The sequence below is a fragment of the Musca vetustissima genome, unplaced genomic scaffold (genome assembly GCF_032173495.1).
Source record: "Musca vetustissima isolate MV318-11 ecotype Yass unplaced genomic scaffold, APGP_CSIRO_Mvet_v1 utg29198, whole genome shotgun sequence".
Taxonomy (NCBI): Eukaryota; Metazoa; Arthropoda; class Insecta; order Diptera; family Muscidae; genus Musca; species Musca vetustissima.
Window position 1 is genome coordinate 1812 of NW_026885470.1, and position 18401 is coordinate 20212.

Sequence of the window (18401 nt, forward strand, 5' to 3'; positions counted from 1 at the left end):
CTGGGCAATATTTTGTGATAGTTGCACCCTCTTGACCGATTAGAGGTCAACAGCGCCTCTTCGATACACTCACATATTTTCCGAATATTACTAATATTATGTACAGTCCTTCTAATTTATTGTCCATATTCCCTTCATCGTGAGTTGTGTTGTGATGTTCGGCTTATAATTGTGGCCTATAAATCGAATCGAAAAAAAAAACAAACAAAAAATAAATTTTTTGGTCCACTTCATCCCAAAATTATTATCTGATCATCACAGAAAATTATAGGTGTTGTCCTTAACTGGATCCTTATGGAACATTTCAAAGTGATGGTTTACTAAATAATATCTGAATACGTAAGTACCTGTAAATATGTAAGTGTAACTCCCACATACGAGTACATACGACAATATAATTAGTAGCTTTAAAGGCCTACCTACCTATGACCTATCGATCAATTATTTGTGGCTGGCTTTTCGAGTTCGGATTAACATTTGACCTAAAATTATATTTGTATACCCTTCACCACACAGTGGTACAGGGTATTATGTCTTTGTGCATATGTTTGTAACAGGCAAAAGGAAACGAGATGGACACATGGTTCCTTTTGAGAATATGCATAAAATCACTTTCTAAGTCGATTTATGCATGCCCGTCCGTCTGTCTGTCTATGTTGAATTGTAAACAAAGTACAGGTCGCATTTACGATCTGAATTGGGTGAAATTTGGCTTAGGTCACTTATTCGGCCCAAGGATGGTAAATAAAAATCGGTTCAGGTTTAGATACAGCTCGCATAAATATTTCGTCCAATTTATTGTAAATAATACACTAAAGTCCCTATATATCTTTCGAGTTGCACGAAATTTGGCATAGCGTACTGAATTAATTATAGAATGAAGTGTGTTAATTTTCCTGAAAATCGGTTCAGATTTAGATATAGCGCCCATATATATTTTCGTCCGATTTAATGTAAATGGTGCACCAAAGTCCCTATATACCTGTCGATATGCACGAAATTTGGCACAGCGTACCTAATTAGGTCTAGAATGATGAGTGCCAAGTTTCCTGAAAATCGGTTCAGATTTAGATATAGCTCCCATATATATTTTCCTCCGATTTAATGTAAATGGTGTACCAATGTTCCTATATATCTTTCGATTTGCACGGAATTTGGCATAGCGTAATGAATTAGGTCTAGAATGAGGTGTGTTAAGTTTCCTGAAAATCGGTTCAGAATTAGATATAGCTCCCATATATATTTTCCTCCTATTAAATGTAAATGGTGCACCAAAGTCCCTATATATCTTTCGATTTACACGAAATTTGGCACAGCGTAATGAATTAGGCCTAGAATGTGTTAAGTTTCCTGAAAATCGGTTCAGAAATAGATATAGCTCCCATATATATTTTCCTCCTATTAAATGTAAATGGTCCACCAAAGTCCCTATATATATTTCGATTTACACGAAATTTGGCACAGCGTAATTAATTAGGTCTAGTATGATGTGTGTTAAGTTTCCTGAAAATCGGTTCAGATTTAGATATAGCTCCCATATATATTTTCCTCCGATTTAATGTAAATGGTGTACCAATGTCCCTATATATCTTTCGATTTGCACGGAATTTGGCATAGCGTAATGAATTAGAGATCTGACCAAATGAAAAAAATGTAGTATAGGTTGCAGAATGAGATGTTTATGGATCCATTTGCGTGTTAATGGTCATTCAACGTCTGTTAGGATTCGTCTGTTGAATATACCCAAAGTGGTGAAGGGTATCATATAGTCGGCCCCGTCCGACTTTACTACTTTCCTTACTGGATTCAAGTTTCAAAACACATCTTAGATCCCGCCTAATTTTAGTTATTTTGATTGTCCTATCCAATTTGCTCAGTCACTGTGGCTATAATCAGAAATTCGTGTTTTCAAAGAATAACAGTTCTAGATTCTAGCAGCACTGAAGTAGTTGTAATTGGCTTTTCGTGGTGTTAGCAGATAAAATACTTCTTTATGGTCAATTTCCTATATATTTTGATATATGTAACGCCTATACAATATTTTACGAGATATTATCTTCTCTGATATTCCAATATATTTTTGCAGACAATTTTCAAAGCATTTACATTTCTCCGCCGAGATATATAATAAGGTATGCCACTATTAAACACAAGACCAATGTAATGTCTTTGAATTGTTTACATACAAAGGAGATTACAAAATGTTCATAATAATAAAACTTGATTTTGCAATGGAAATTATTCGAATTAAAAATTTAATATTTTAAATTTCACTTGATTAAAGTACTCTTTATAAATATGGAATTATAACCGTTAATAATATAAATAAAAAATTTCGTTATCATATATTTAAATCAATACTCTCCGACATCGTATTCCTCTCTGATCTATGACGATTCTTAAGCGATTGTTGACATAACATTCAAAAATAATTTTGTTTTCAAATCACAACATTGTAATTTATTGTTCACAAATAGTTGATTTATTTCTCTTTAGATTTGTCGTCATTAATTATATTCGAGCATTAATTGTTTTTTAAACGGAATGAAATGTTTAAACTTAAAATCACACAAACAAATTGCAATAATTTATATAAAATTCAAATGTTTACTATTGTCAATGCACAAAAATACAAAACACAGTTTAGACATAAGTTAAGTCTAACCTTGTCACTAAAGTTTTCCCAGGGCAATTTCCTGGTCATTAGGCAATTTCAAATCACTTGCAGTTTTTTCTCTGATTACTTCACCAATTAAATAACCATAAAGATGTACATATGACATAAACACACACCTTTGCCCAGAAATCCTGTGCCACCAGTTATGAAGACCACTTTGTTGCGAAAGAAACTTTGAATATTGGAATTGATTTCCATTATGGATGATTTGTTAGATTTTTTTGCACTTTCAATTTTCTTCAATAAAATTCTTTATATTCGCTTTGTTATATAATCGATACACAAAAAACAACAACCGCTTGGAAAATCCAGAAATTAGTTTTCTTTCTTTTCGCTTGTTTTTCTTTTTCACTTTCAATGCACTTTGTGTGTTAGCAGCGCATGCTCGCGCGTTTTATTTACAATGACCAACCAAACGATGGCGAAATATTCCGTTCCGCGTTGTGCGCAGAAATAAAAACTTATTTTCAAACGTCAACGTCTTTTATAGATGGCCAACACACAAAGCAACGATTCGGCCAAATTGCAACTTGCCAATTGAAATTGAAACTAACAGCTCCAGCTCCAGCTAACCATCCGACAGAGCTTAGACGCTCTAAGATGTGACGTGTGTGTACGGATAGTTATTGTTGTTGGTGTGTGGGGGCTAGTTAGTTATTCTCTGTCGCCGATTTTTTGCCATCATCCTAGTGAATATATGTAGTAGTGGGAACTTACTTAGCATTGTTGTTGGAATTTTTACACAATTTTGCATTTAAAATATCCCATTGTGCTATTTTGGAGAAAAGTTGTTTGTCAAAACTTTAAGCTAAATTAATCGCTTTGAAGGTAAAAGTACAGTGGTTACGAAGGAGAAATATTTTAATCAAATTTATAAACTATCAATCCGAGATACAGAAAGGTATACAAAAATGGATATGCAATTTCGACATTTCGATTTCTCAGATGATACTCACAAAATTGTTAATATACACCTCTCTCTTTACACACCTCTCCATAAGGACCACGCCCCATTTTAAGGATTTTAGTGACTGTGGTTAAAATTTTCAGAGAGGCATTTCAGATTCACGGAGAATAGAGAATGTGACTGGAAAATATCAATATGAACTATTATAAGTGACACTGGGATCTTAAGAGGATAAACGATCTTCTGGTAACCAGTAAAAATGTGAATCAATGCAGATTTAAGCATAGATACAATATCATGGGACCGATCGATCTTTTATTTATTTATTTTTTTTATTATTTTGATGGAGGTTGTAAACTATCGAAATTTTGAATCGATTTATGGACATGCATTTACTTTTTTTCCATCATGAAAAATATAGAAAATTTAGCACCGAATTTCACTTTGGATTTCAATCGGATTAAAATAAAAAATCGCACACTCGATATTACATTTATTTGAATTTTCATTGGTTAGGAATACCTCCTGTATATACCCAAAATTTTGTAGTCAGGATATTCCTCAAATCATTAAAAATATCGATTTTTATGATCCCCTGGGGCTCTTCTTTTGATGCATTATTTGTGTTCTATAGCTACACACAGGTCCAAAATTTACCACATTTGGTGTCATTTAGCACACATTAATATTTATATTCATAAGTACCCACCTCAACAATCCAATTGAAATCATATTTCAAAATCCCATCTCGATCGGTTCACGCAAAATTCAAATTGTACCATATTTAGTGCACATAGGTGCAAATTTCCAAAACTACCTACATCCTCATTTATATAATCTAACAGTAATCTTTATTCCAAATTTCAGGATCGATTTACTTACCATTCAGTACACATTGGTACGAATTTTCAAAACTTCTTGCATACCGAAATTATACACCTCAACAGTGACCTTAATTAGACATTTCAGGATTCCTGCTCGATCGGTTTACCCAAAATTCAAAGTGTACCAAATTTAGTACCATTTATTACACATTAGTACGAATTTCTAAAACATTCTTAATACTTTGAAAAGTATAGGTAAGGCTTTTAAAATATTTCGGTCTGTGTACAAATATAGACACCTCAATTGAAAAATGCGGCTGGTAACCCTAAAAGCTAAAAAATATCGGTACTTAAAAATAGGACTTGGTCAAAACAAGGACCTAAATAAAACAATTTCGGCGAGAACTCGGAACGCCAAAATTCCGACACATTGTTTCGAAATGCAAGTAGTTACTTCAAAAGACCTAAAATATTGTTGTATCTGTTGAAACCTAGACCTCCGCAAACCATATACTGGACGTATAAGGGTTGCCCATATTCGACGGACCCATCTGGCAACGCCATAACTTTTGACAGAGATGTCACATCGCTCAATGACATACCGCGTTTGAAGCGTCAGTTCAATCAGATTTTTACCATGAACCAATACACGCCACGCGAGCGATCTGAAATAGTTGAAATTTACATTCAACAGAAGAAGTCAATTGTGAAAAATCAACGTGCTTTTAAAACATTAAAAAATGTGAGAAGTGCGCCTTCTAAGAACACCATTAAGCGTTTATACGAAAAATGTTCGACTGGTAAGGCTCTTTCTAATCCGAAGAGGCCATATAAAAGTCGACCAAGGCGATCGGCCGAGAATATCGCTGCCATACGAGCCAGTGTTGAGAGGTCCCCAAGAACATCCAAAAAACGACGTTCTCAGCAGTTGGGCATGGCTCGGTCCACTTTACAACGGATTATTCGCATTGATTTGCATTTGTACCCGTATAAAATTCATTTGACGCAAAGAATGTTGCCTGCGGACAAGCCTCGTCGATTGGAATGGGCCCAAAGAGTCATCGAAATGGCCGAAGATGACAAGCAATTTAGGAACAAAATTATCATGTCCGATGAAGCCCTTTTCACATTGAATGGGACCGTAAATAAGCAAAATAGCCCTTTTTACGCCACTGAAAATCCACAGGAGATTCAAAAAGAGCCTCTTCATGACGAAAAAGTCACAGTTTGGTGGTGCGTTAGTGCGAAAACGGTCATTGGGCCGTTTTTCTTCCAAAATGAAAATGGCCATGCTGTTACCATCAATTAGGAGCGTTATCGCAACATGATGACCAATTTTGTGATGCCAATTATTCGTCGAAAGCGTATGAGGCAGTTCTGGTTTCAACAAGACGGCGCTCCACCGCACACAAGTCGCATAACAATCGATTTTCTGAAGAATTTGTTTCCGGACCGTTTGATGTCGAAAAGTGGTGATTTGGACAGGCCACCGCGTTCGCCCGATTTGAAGCCGCCTGACTTCTTCTTGTGGGGATATTTGAAGTCTAAGGTTTACGTTAACAAGCCAAGGACCGTAGAAGAGCTCAAGGACAACATTCGTGAAGAAATAGCCGCTATTCCGGCCGAAATGTTGGCAAAAACGATGGAAAATGCAGCAAAAAGGGCACAATACGTCATCAACGCCAGAGGCGGCCATTTGAGAGATATCATATTCAAAAATTGATGTAAACAAATCTACTTGGAACAAATTAAATGATTAACATTGCCAACCGCCAAAATTTTATTTTTTTCTTTGTTTAAAAAAAACATGGGTCCGTCGAATATGGGCAACCCTGTACATCTGCCAGTATCATCGACTGACACTTTTTTACTTGTATATTTAGTATATTTTACATTATTTCTGATCGAATATTGAAATATACTCTCAAAAATATTCGATTTAATAATCAGATACCACTGTATTTGACGTTACATCTTCAGACATAACAAAGCCAGAAAACCGCACAGTGCTCTCAAAAAGGAAGAACAGTATTACCATATAAGAGTAACTGTATGAGGGCGTATTGGATTTTTTGAAAATTATAATTTTAAAACGACAACAAATTTAAAAAAGATAACAAATTAAAAAAAAAAATAATAAACATGGAAGATGAAAGTATTATATAATTTTTATCATCGAATGATTTGTTATAACAATAATTCTCATATTTGAGGTAAATATGAAAGTTTCAAATGTTGCTTACTTCCATTGTTTTACAATGTTAAATTAGCATTGAAAATATTTTTGTATACTTTAAAATTTAAATTTATTATACTTTAAATATATGAAAAATAATGTCCATTTAAATATATTTGTTTATGTATGCTTTGTTTAATGTGTATTAAAAAAATAAATATGGAAAAACTACTTCTGGCGACCATTGACCCTCTTAACTTACAATTAATTAAGATAGAACATTGACACTTTGCCCCCACACACGAGTGGATATTATTATCGAGAGCGAGACCAACCAAATTTGGTTTATAATGTGAAACAAAATACTTCCTTTAAATAATATTTCAGATTTGGAAAAAGCTATCAATTAATTGTGTAACTAAAAATGATTTTAAGAAATCTTCAGCGTCCATTCAAGCAAATTAAACCAGAGGTCAAGACTTATTTATATTATTTCACATTCTGGTCAATTTGTATAGTTTTTATATGTTATTCACTAAAGCTCCAATATTATTTCGAAAAGAAACAAAGACTTGGACACAGGATGATTTTTTTTACGGAGCTTTTACATTCCTATTCATATTAGTAATATCTATTAATGAAGATCCGAATATTTCTAATCAAAAATTATTTATTTTTGCTGGAGACACTTCCAAAATGTGGTATTTGGTCGCTTCTACAACGTATTCTGGCGACAAAATTCTTTGATTACTTTATGATGTGCGAGAACCAAATTAAGTCATTGGGTACCATGTTGGTCCGTACGGCATATGACCCGTTAATTCCCCGTTTTGATCGGCCAAAATGCCGTTGGTTTGTGTCATTATCAGAGAGCTCGCATTGTCATTATGAAGCGATCGACAAAATCGACAAAATGAATTTCTGTGTAAATCACAGTAATTTTAGAAACATAATTTCAAACTTGTATGCAGATGTGGGTTTAAGGTGTATAGATCACACCTGCCTGACTCTTGTTATCCTCACGAAAATTTTCCGACGGATATATTCCTAAACGGTCAATTTATATTTCTACAGTCATTGGTGCCAAGCAGATTGCAATTTTAATTATAACCTCAGCCTTATGGCTAATGAGGGAATATACACTTTGATACGGTGAAAATGTGCCTAATCGAAATATTGAGTTTAAATCTCATGTTTCTTTCAAATCCGTTTCAGTAAATTTGGAGTTGATTTACACATGTCCATCCGTCCGTCTGGCTGGTGCATACGAAAACTCTCTAAGGGAATAATCGATTTCATCCAAACTTTGTACATCTTAATGTTTCTTCCGAACTTAGTTTTAGTTCGATGATGGGGAATATCGGTCCACTCCTTCTGGTACCTCCTACACAAAATGGTCAAAATTGTGCTAAAAATTAATTTTATAATAACGTTTTTAACGAAACTTAGTGCACCCTATTATCTTTACCAAGTCTAGATTAATTAAGAAGATTGCACCCATGGGTCCATTCTACAGTTACGTCCCCCACAAAGGGTCAACATACTTAATATTTATGAATCCAATATCAGGCGAATGGAATGTCCGATTTGAACTACATTTTGCTCAACCTATTACCTTTACCAAGCCCAGATCAAGTTTGAAGATGGGACCCAATGGTCCACCCCCTCAGGTACCTCCCACACAAATGGTCTAAATTTTTCATATCTATGAATCCAATATCAGGTGAATGGAATGTCCGATTTAAACCAAACTTTGCAGAACCTATTATATTTACCAATTATAGAAGAGGGGTCAACTTCTCCCCACAAATGATCGAAATTTTCAATGTTTATAAATCCAATATCAGGCGATTGGAATGTCAGATTTGAACCAAACTTTGCACAACCTATTGTCTGAACCAAGAATAGATCAAGATTGAAGATGGGATCCAGTGGTCCATTCTTTTTGGTACCTCCCACACAAAGGGTCAAAATTTGACCCAAGCTATGCATAAACTGTTATCTTTACAAGGTCTAGATCAATTCCGAAGATGGGACCCATTTGTCAAATCCTTCTGGTACCTCCCACAAAAATGGTCAATATTTTCAATATTTATAAATTTAATATTAGGCGAATGTAATGCCAGATTTGAACCAAATTTTCCACAACATATTATCTTTACCAAGCCTAGATCAAGTCCGAAGGTGGGACCCGTCTGCCCTTTCCTTGGTACATTCTACAAACATATTATATATTTGATCAACATAAAATCCGAACTTTAATTAAACATATAACTTATATAAACGAATAATAAAACCTGTGTATAACACCGAAGACCTCCTCCGCAAACCTTAGGTGTCGGCAACACCGACTGACACTTTTTTATTTACCTGTTGAATTAGTTATTGGACTATCCTTCGATTTCAGGCGCCCAAACGAACGGAAATGCAGATCCTATGCTTAACCTGCCGCATATTTGAATCGATTTTATACACGCTTCGTATATTATTTAGCTTATTGATTTCAGTACCTTTACTTGCTGTGAAAGACTCCATGTTATGCCTCTTCTCTGAGAACTGACATTATTCATTATTTCTTTCAGTACACTAGTGAGCAGTAAGGGGTGCAGACCGTTTATCTCTCTTATTTTTTTCCATTTTTATACCCTTCACCACACTGTGGTACGGGGTATTATGTCTTTGTGCATATGTTTGTAACAGGCAAAAGGAATCGAGATAGACCCATGGTTCCTTTTGAGAATATGCATAGAATCACTTTCTAAGTCGATTAACGTATGTCCCTCTGTCCGTCCGTCTGTACATGTTAAATTGTGAACAAAGTACAGGTCGCATTTATTATTCGAATTGGATGAAATTTGGCACAGCTCATTCATTTGGCCAAAGGACGAACCTTATTGAAATTGGGAAAAATAGGTTCAGATTTAGATATAGCTCCCATATATAGTTTCGTCCGATTTCATGTAAATGGTGCCCCAAAGTCTCTATATATATTTCGATTTGCACGAAATTTGGCATAACGTACTGAATTGAGCCTAGAATGATGTCTGCCAAGTTTAGAGAAAATCGGTCCAGATTTAGATATAGCTCCCATATATATTTTCGTCCGTAATAATCGGTCAAGATGGTGTACCAAAGTCTCTATATATCCTTCGATTTTCTCGAAATTTGGCATAGCGTACTGAATTTAGTCCAGACTGATGTGTGCCAAGTTTCGTGAAAATCGGTTGAGATTTAGATATAACTCCCTTATATTATAGATTGATTTCAAGTAATTGACGCACCAAGGATCCAATATATGGTTGATAGGAACAAAACGTACTGAAATTAGTATAACCTAACCTGTGACAAGTTCCGTTGAAATCGGTTCATATTCGGATATAACTTCCATATATATTTTCGCCCGATTTTAAGTAAATTGGACATAAAACTCCTCATGTTAGTCAGATTGACATCATATTTTGCACAACGTACAAAATTGAACATAGAATTACGTAGTTGCGTTTTGTAGAAGTACAGACATAGCTCAACGAATGACCTATTGATATTTGTTTGAAGTCGATTCACAGTTAGATAAATATCACATATTTTATTTCATCCAATTTCATGTTAATAGTCCTGTTTAATATACCCATAGTGGTGAAGGGTATCATATAGTCGGCCCCGTCCGACTTTACTACTTTCCTTACTGGTTTTTCTATGCTTCCTGGTCCACATAGCTTCTATTTGGTCTGAAATCAGCTTGTTATTATTATTTTTGTGCTTCCATTGTGAATCTTCATCGCAGAAGATAAACAGCGTTTTTATATAAAATTAAACACAAGTGCACCGATGTAGACTAAATTTGGTAAAAAAAGTACTTCTTGACCAAAGCCGGTATGTTGGACGCAACATGTAGACGAAAGGTTAAACATTACGACTTTAGTGATTAATTTATATGAAATGGGAGGGAAGTATATACAAGAATCGATTACAACAAATTTCAATTCTTGGTGCTACAGTGGTTTTTGAGAAAAACATATATTTGGGTTTCCTGATATCGAATTTTCCCGGTATATCTTGACACAAAGTATTGGTCTTCATATTCATATTATACTCTAGGTTTGAAAATCCTAAGGAGACAATATTAGTGGTTCATCAAAGATCCAAAGTTTTTAGAGTAAGTTGAAATAGTTTCTGAAGATAATTATACCAACTGTCACTTATAATTTACTTTGCAAACTATTACCAATTCAAGCATTAGATATCTTTGTAATTGATACTCTATTTAAATCAAATCTTAATTGGATAAATCAAAACCAATTTTCATTCTTTTCTAATTTTGACAAATAAATTTATTAATTAATTAATAATTGATTTTTTTAAATACCAAAGGTGTTTATTTAATTATTTGGAATTATTTACTTAATTACAACACATATTTACATGTCTGATGGCTGTAAATTTTAAATAGGAAATATATAGGAAAATTTTAATAGGAAATATAAACTTAAAAAAGCTCAAGCTACTGATTCTAACACTTTTTGTTTTCAATTTTTTGTCATTTTATTCCCACCTAAATAAACACTCAATGATCAATAGAATTAGACGAATGACTCAAAACGGAATTCGATAGTTACTTTATTATCTTTTATTGTTTATTTATTAGTCAATAGGTGCTAAGTGATAAATTAGCATAACAAATGAAAACACCAATATGTATAGTGGAGTTCAGTTTAACATATTCAAGCAAAGCGATTGTTTTTGCTATCTGTTCAAATAAAATAAAACATTGTTATACTACAAAACCCAATCACGCCTAAAAATATGCTACACATTTTATCAATATTGGATTTGCATGTTGCTTAAACAACCTAATCGAAATGCGTTGTATTTTTAAGGTGCCATAATGAATAAATTGCAAATATCAAATATGATACGAATAGGGTTTCAAATATATTTAGCATAAATTTTGTTACTTATGATATATTCTGATTAACCAATTCAGGAAAAAATATTTTTTTTGCAAAAATTAATAAATGAAACCCTATTTGGTTTTCAAATAAGACTGGTAATATATCAGATCAATATAGGTCAGGAAATTTTGGAGAATTAGACTTAAAATCAAATAAAAAAATATACCTCTATATAGGGCTCATAAACTAATAATACAACCTAATTTCATACCCTCTCAGAGTAAGCAAAACGATATTCCGACTTATTTTCTTTACTAAGAATACGATAAACTGGCATTCGCAGGACAGGTTTTCCTACAAACTTTGAACCAAACAAGTTAAAACGAACGGCCGAACTTTTTATTTTCTTCACCATGAGGATGACATTCAAATATGTGAAGAAAAACTCATGTCATGATAGGACCTTGAATATGCGAAAAAATTGTTACATAAAAAAGGCTAGCGTTTATTAGTAAAGTCATTTTTAGTAAATAGATGTGGAGGGCTACACTCAAACTTGTTCAGTATTAATTATTAGTACAAGCCTATACTATACAATATGAACACAAAATGCATCCAAGTCGTTTGAAAAACGTGTCCAAAATACCCAATATAAGGCGGTACTGTTATATGGGGTCTGCCCTGAAACTTGGATCAATATTAATACTGTTTAAATCTCAATTAACTGATGTTTTATGGTTGTGATAATGTATGTAGATTTGCTCCTACTAAACTTGTAACTGCAAAATTTTCGAAGGAGACTCCATATTCTTAATAAGAGTAAAATTATATGTCGATATATATTGACGTTTTGCTATAGCCCCTTTTATGCTTTTCGGAAGTTCCTTGTAAAGACCCGTTCCATTTAAGGAGTGTTTATGCTTCTATGCGTATTTATCAACGTAGGTGCTGTATTTTGGCATCACGGGTTCTTGGTTGGTAAACAACTTCTTTGCAAAAAATGTTATTTTGACTTGACGCCTATCATTTTTGGCCACATAAAAGCCAGTCCCAGTATTTTGACTTGACGCCTATCATTTTTGGTCACATGAAATCCAGTCCCACTTTAGCCACATATTTTGCTAGGGCAAAGCTCTTTGGTAAATTTGGTGTTGTTCCGCACTTCTGCACTATGTAGTTTCTGAGACAAAAATTCATTTTTATACCCTAACTGAGTCGATCTAGACATGTGTGTCCGTCCGTCTGTCCATTATAATTTGTAAACACGATACAGGCCACAGTTATGGACCAATCTTCACGAAAATTTGCATGTAGGATGGGTTATGGCCAATAAAGACCCCTATTTTTATGCCCTTCACCACACTGTGGTACAGGGTATTATGTCTTTGTGCATATGTTTGTAACAGGCAAAAATAATCGAGATAGACCCATGGTTCCTTTTGAGAATATGTATAGAATCACTTTTTAAGTCGATTTATGCATGTCCGTCCGTCCGTCTGTCTGTCTGTCCATGTTAAATTGTAAACAAAGTACAGGTCGCATTTATGATCCGAATTGGATGCAATTTGGCATAGGCCACTTATTCGGCCCAAGGACGAACCCTATTGAAATTGGGAAAAATCGGTTCAGATTTAGATATAGCTCCCATATATATATATTTAACCGATTTAATGTAAACGGCCCCTATATATCTTTCGATTTGGACGAAATTTGGTACAGCCTAATCATTTAGGTCTAGAATGATGTCTGCCAAGTTTCGTGAAAATCGGTCCAGATTTAGATATAGCTCCCATATATATTTTCGTCCGTAATAATCGGTCAAGATGGTGTACCAAAGTCCCTATATATCCTTCGATTTTCTCGAAATTTGGCATAGCGTACTGAATTTAGTCCAGACTGATGTGTGCCAAGTTTCGTGAAAATCGGTCCTGATTTAGATATATCTCCCATATATAGTTTCGTCCGATTGAATGTTAATGGTGCACCAAAGTCCCTATATATCTTTCGATTTGCACGAAATATGGCATAACATACTTAATTGAGCCTAGAATGATGTCTGCCAAGTTTCATGAAAATCTGTCCTGATTTAGATATATCTCCCATATATAGTTTCGTCCGATTTTATGTAAATGGTGCCCCAAAGTCCCTATATATCTTCCGGTTTGCACGAAATTTGGTACAGCCTAATCATTTAGGTCTAGAATGATGTGTGTTAAGTTTCCTGAAAATCGGTCCAGATTTAGATATAGCCCCCATATATATTTTCGTCCGATTTTATGTAAATGGTGTACCAATGTCCCTATATATATTTCGATTTGCACGAAATTTGGCATAGCGTAATGAATTAGCTGTAGAATGATGTGTGTTAAGTTTCCTGAAAATCGGTCCAGATATAGCTCCCATATATATTTTCGTCCGATTTAATGTATATGGCGTACCAAAGTCCCTATATATCTTTCGATTTGCACGAAATTTGGCACAGTGTACTAAATTAAGTTTAGAATGATGTGTGTTAAGTTTTCAGAAAATCGGTCCAGATTTAGATATAGCTCCCATATATATTTTCGGCCCGGTAGTACAAAATGAAAACAATTCGCTATTGCAAACGAAAATTTACTGTGAAAAAAATTCATACGTCCCTGGTATATAGCATATATATCTATGGTTATAATTGATTTTCATAATTTTGTCCCTGGTCCTTTATAAATTCAACGTCTTTTAGGTTTCATCTTTTAAATATACCGAAAGTGGTGAAGGGTATCATATAGTCGGCCTCGTCCGACTTTACTACTTTCCTTACTGGTTTTTGGTAAAGGTCGGTTAGTATTTAGGGGATGAAATGGACCAAAAACTTTATTTTTGTCTGATTTTCTGGCCGCTCCAGAGGCCGCAATTATGGTCCAAACATTCACAAAGAGAACGGGATCGGGCCAATGAATAAGCATGCCTGTTTTGATAAAGATCTGTCAATATTTGACGGGTCAAATGGACCTTGACTTTTGTGTGAAAAATTACAAAATTTGTATTCTATAGCGTATATATTTAACCATGAAGGACATAGACCCGAGAAGTTGATAGTATATCCAAGAGGAGCGGTTAACATTTAAATTGATACCAATTATATTGTCGTATGATCTCGGATGTGGGAGTTACACTTAAGGTGTCTACGTATTCAGATATTATGTATTAACCCATTACCACACCAGAGGGTCCGTCCTCTGGCTGATCGCTTTGAAATTTCCATGAGATTCCAGTTATTGTCAAGGACAACGCCTATATGTTCTGTGATGTCAGATAATAATTTTGGAATGAAGTGGACCGAAAACTTAATTTGTTGTGTTTTCGAGTCGATCTATAGGCCAAAATTAAAAGCCGAACATCAAAACACAGCCCACGGGAATGGAATACGGACAAGTACCGAATATTAGAAATATTCGGAAAATATGTCAGTGTAAGGAAGAGGTTATGTTGACCTCTAATCGGGCAAGAGGGTGCAACTATCACGAAATATTGCCCAGGCTCGGAATAAAAATCCGCAGAAAGTTAAAGCCACGTGGTAGTTGTGTAGGGTATCGTATGTTCTGCCCCGTCCGACTATACTGCTTCGCTCACTGGTTTAAATCATATATTTGAATGAAATAATAACGGATATAAATTTACAAAAATTTGGAGCACTCAAAAATAAAACCATTTCAACATGGAAGTAAGCTAAATATGTACATAAATATATCTTCAATTATCGCTAATTATAAAAACCAGGAAATTTCTATTAATTTAGCTCGAGTTAATGATGCACGATTGTTCGCTATAATAGACCTCAGATTGTGTAAAAATTCATATGAATATCTCCTACACACTCTAATTGAGAAGCTGTAGAAGTTCCTTTGTCCCATATAAAGTGTGACTAAATTGAAAACTTAAAAAAAAATTTTCTGTAAAATCGTTTTTTTATGTGTATTTATACGATTAAGCCCAAATTTTCCGAAAGTGATTCTAAATCGAACAGGATCCACCATATCAAATTTTAAATCGATCTGATTCAAAAAGAATCCTTTGTACGGATGAAATACATATACGAAATCTGCATCCATTTCTGAATCGATTCCCCTCAAATTTAGCAGATTTGCGTGTTACAAACATCCGAACGAAATTTGGAAGGTCTAGATGCTTTCCAGAGATGCCTAAAAAATCCACCTTTTGGGTCCATAGTGTTCTTTCTGCGATCAACACGATAACTCTGAAAATTCAAAATTAAAATCATGTTCGAAAATGGAAAATATCGGTTCACTACTTTTGGTACTACCAACATAAAATAGCCGAAATGTTGATGTAATAAAGTTTTATAATAATATACGAACCGAACTTTGCACTAGCTGTATTATGTTGGTATATGGGGCTTATCGATTCACTCCTTATAGTAAGTCTCCCACAAGGGGACAATCATTTTGAAAATTTGCCAATCTTTCTTGTTTGGATTTAGTTCGGCTCAAGGTTAAATAAAATGCTGTATTATGATTTCTGATTTTTTATTTTTATTTTCCAATATTTCGACTGTCTTCGACAGTCATCTTCAGGGAAATACTAACAGATACAATTATTTAATAAGGTTTTCACAGAATAATATAACACAAATATTACGTTTTGAGAGAAGCTACAGGTTTGTTACACCGTCTATGCTAAACTAAACTCTAATTCGTCTGTGCTTATGAACTAAATTTCTATACATATGTGCACGGTGGTCCGTGTCAGTCTTGTAATTCATTCTCTTCTCTTGTGGTACATTTATTATATTAAGCATTTCTAAAGTAAATCGTCGTTTGTAATTGTTTTCTTGTGTCAAAATATCAACGTCTTTGAAATTTGGTGTATGCCCCGTGATTGTGCAATGTGCTGCAAGAGCCGTCTTTTGTTCTAATGGCTTGTCTGTATTTTGATCTGACTTATGACCAGAAAGTCTTGTCTTTAGCTTGGTTTTTGTTGTACCAACATATACCTTTTGGCATAAGTTGGTTTTGTCCCCGTTACATTTTATCTTATATACTACATTGCACTTGTCTTCTTTTTTATTTTCGATTTTGTCTTGCTATTGATATTATTTTTAGATTTTAGGGCTAGTTGATAATTGGTTTTGTCATAGATATTTGAATTGCTCAATCTCTCGGAAAGTCCTGGTACATATGTCATTGGCTTGTACGATTTTTCTTCTTTTTCAATTTTTGCTTTATTTTTCGACTTGCAGGATTGTAGTAGTTCGTCAATTGTTTTTAATGGGAAATCATTTTTCATTAATATGTATCGTATCTTTTCTTCATTTGCTTGGTGAAATTTAGTTCATAAGCACAGACGAATTAGAGTTTAGTTTAGCATAGACGGTGTAACAAACCTGTAGCTTCTCTCAAAACGTAATATTTGTGTTATATTATTCTGTGAAAACCTTATTAAATAATTATATCTTTTAGTATTCCCTGAAGATGACCGTCGAAGACAGTCGAAATATTGGAAAATAAAAATAAAAAATCAGAAATCATAATACAGCATTTTATTTAACCTTGAGCCGAACTAAATCCAAACAAGAAAAATAATACATCACAGGTTAACAAAAACAACAAAACAATTTGCCAATCTCATATGAAGCGAACGGAATATACGACTCATCCAAACTTTGCAAGTCATAATATTTAACCAAACCGAGAGTATTTCCGATGAAGGAACCCATCGATCTAATTTTTCTGGTACCTCCCCACAAAATGGCTAAAATTTGCTGAAAACTAATGTTTCTAATATTATGGGAACAAGTTATTCGGGTTTAATCACACTTTGTGCAAACTAATATTTTAGCCAAGCCTCATTCTTGTACCTCCCCATAAAGGGTCACATTTTTCAAAATTGTAAGTCTCATATGACCTCCCACACAAAATATCAAAAATTTTAAAATTTGAAGCAATCCACTATTTTTAACAAATCAGCATTTCTACGAATTGATGTAAACCTTATTTATCCAACTAGATTTAAGTCTATGAATGAAACCCTTGTTTAAATTTAGAATATTAGAATGTTATCGATCATTTAAGCATATTATCGATAACGTAGATATTCTGTAACCCAGAAAAGGGTATAAAAGAGCGACGAAAACACAATAACTCGCTTATTCCGCAATCTCCATTCAAACACGATACAGTGTTGTATCCATCTGATAAGGTTGCGCAGAATAGTAATAAAGTCGGTATTTTAAAAATAATCGGAGCGTTTATTTATTTATGAATCGCTACAAATTGCGAAGCATGGAATTGCAGTCCAACATAGCCAACGTTCCATCACTCAAAGAAAGGTCTTCTACATTGAAGCCCAACGAGAGGCTTATTTTAGTAACGCCCTACGAGAGGTGTGTTACATTGGCGCACAACGTTGGGCATGCTCCATTGGCAGTCAGACGGTCTTCTTTAAATTTATAAATCCAAAGGGACAAACTTGCGAATTGCAGTATGGAGTATCCGATTTGGCCCATTGATTGCATATCGTAATATAATTATAGGGTCTTTTCATTCTTGTTCTTCATTAATATTTTCTCATTTTATTTCTTTATATAAACTATAAAAACTTGTCATATTTCAAAATATTGAATACTTTACAAAATTATTTTTACATAACATTTTAATACATATTTAATATTAATTAGGATTAATTTATTAACATATTCCATTCGTCGTCATCGGAAAATTAAACATTTCAGTGCCCATAGCAGACCGATGCTGGCGATTGATTTAATTGTCAGATTAAGAAAATAAAATCTAAAAGAAAAATATGTTGATATAATTATTTAAAAAAAAATCAATGACAATATACCATTGTACTCAAAAACAAGTAATGAAGGGAAACAGTTCGATAGGGTCGAGTCAATTATATCCTTCACTACATGTAAAAGACA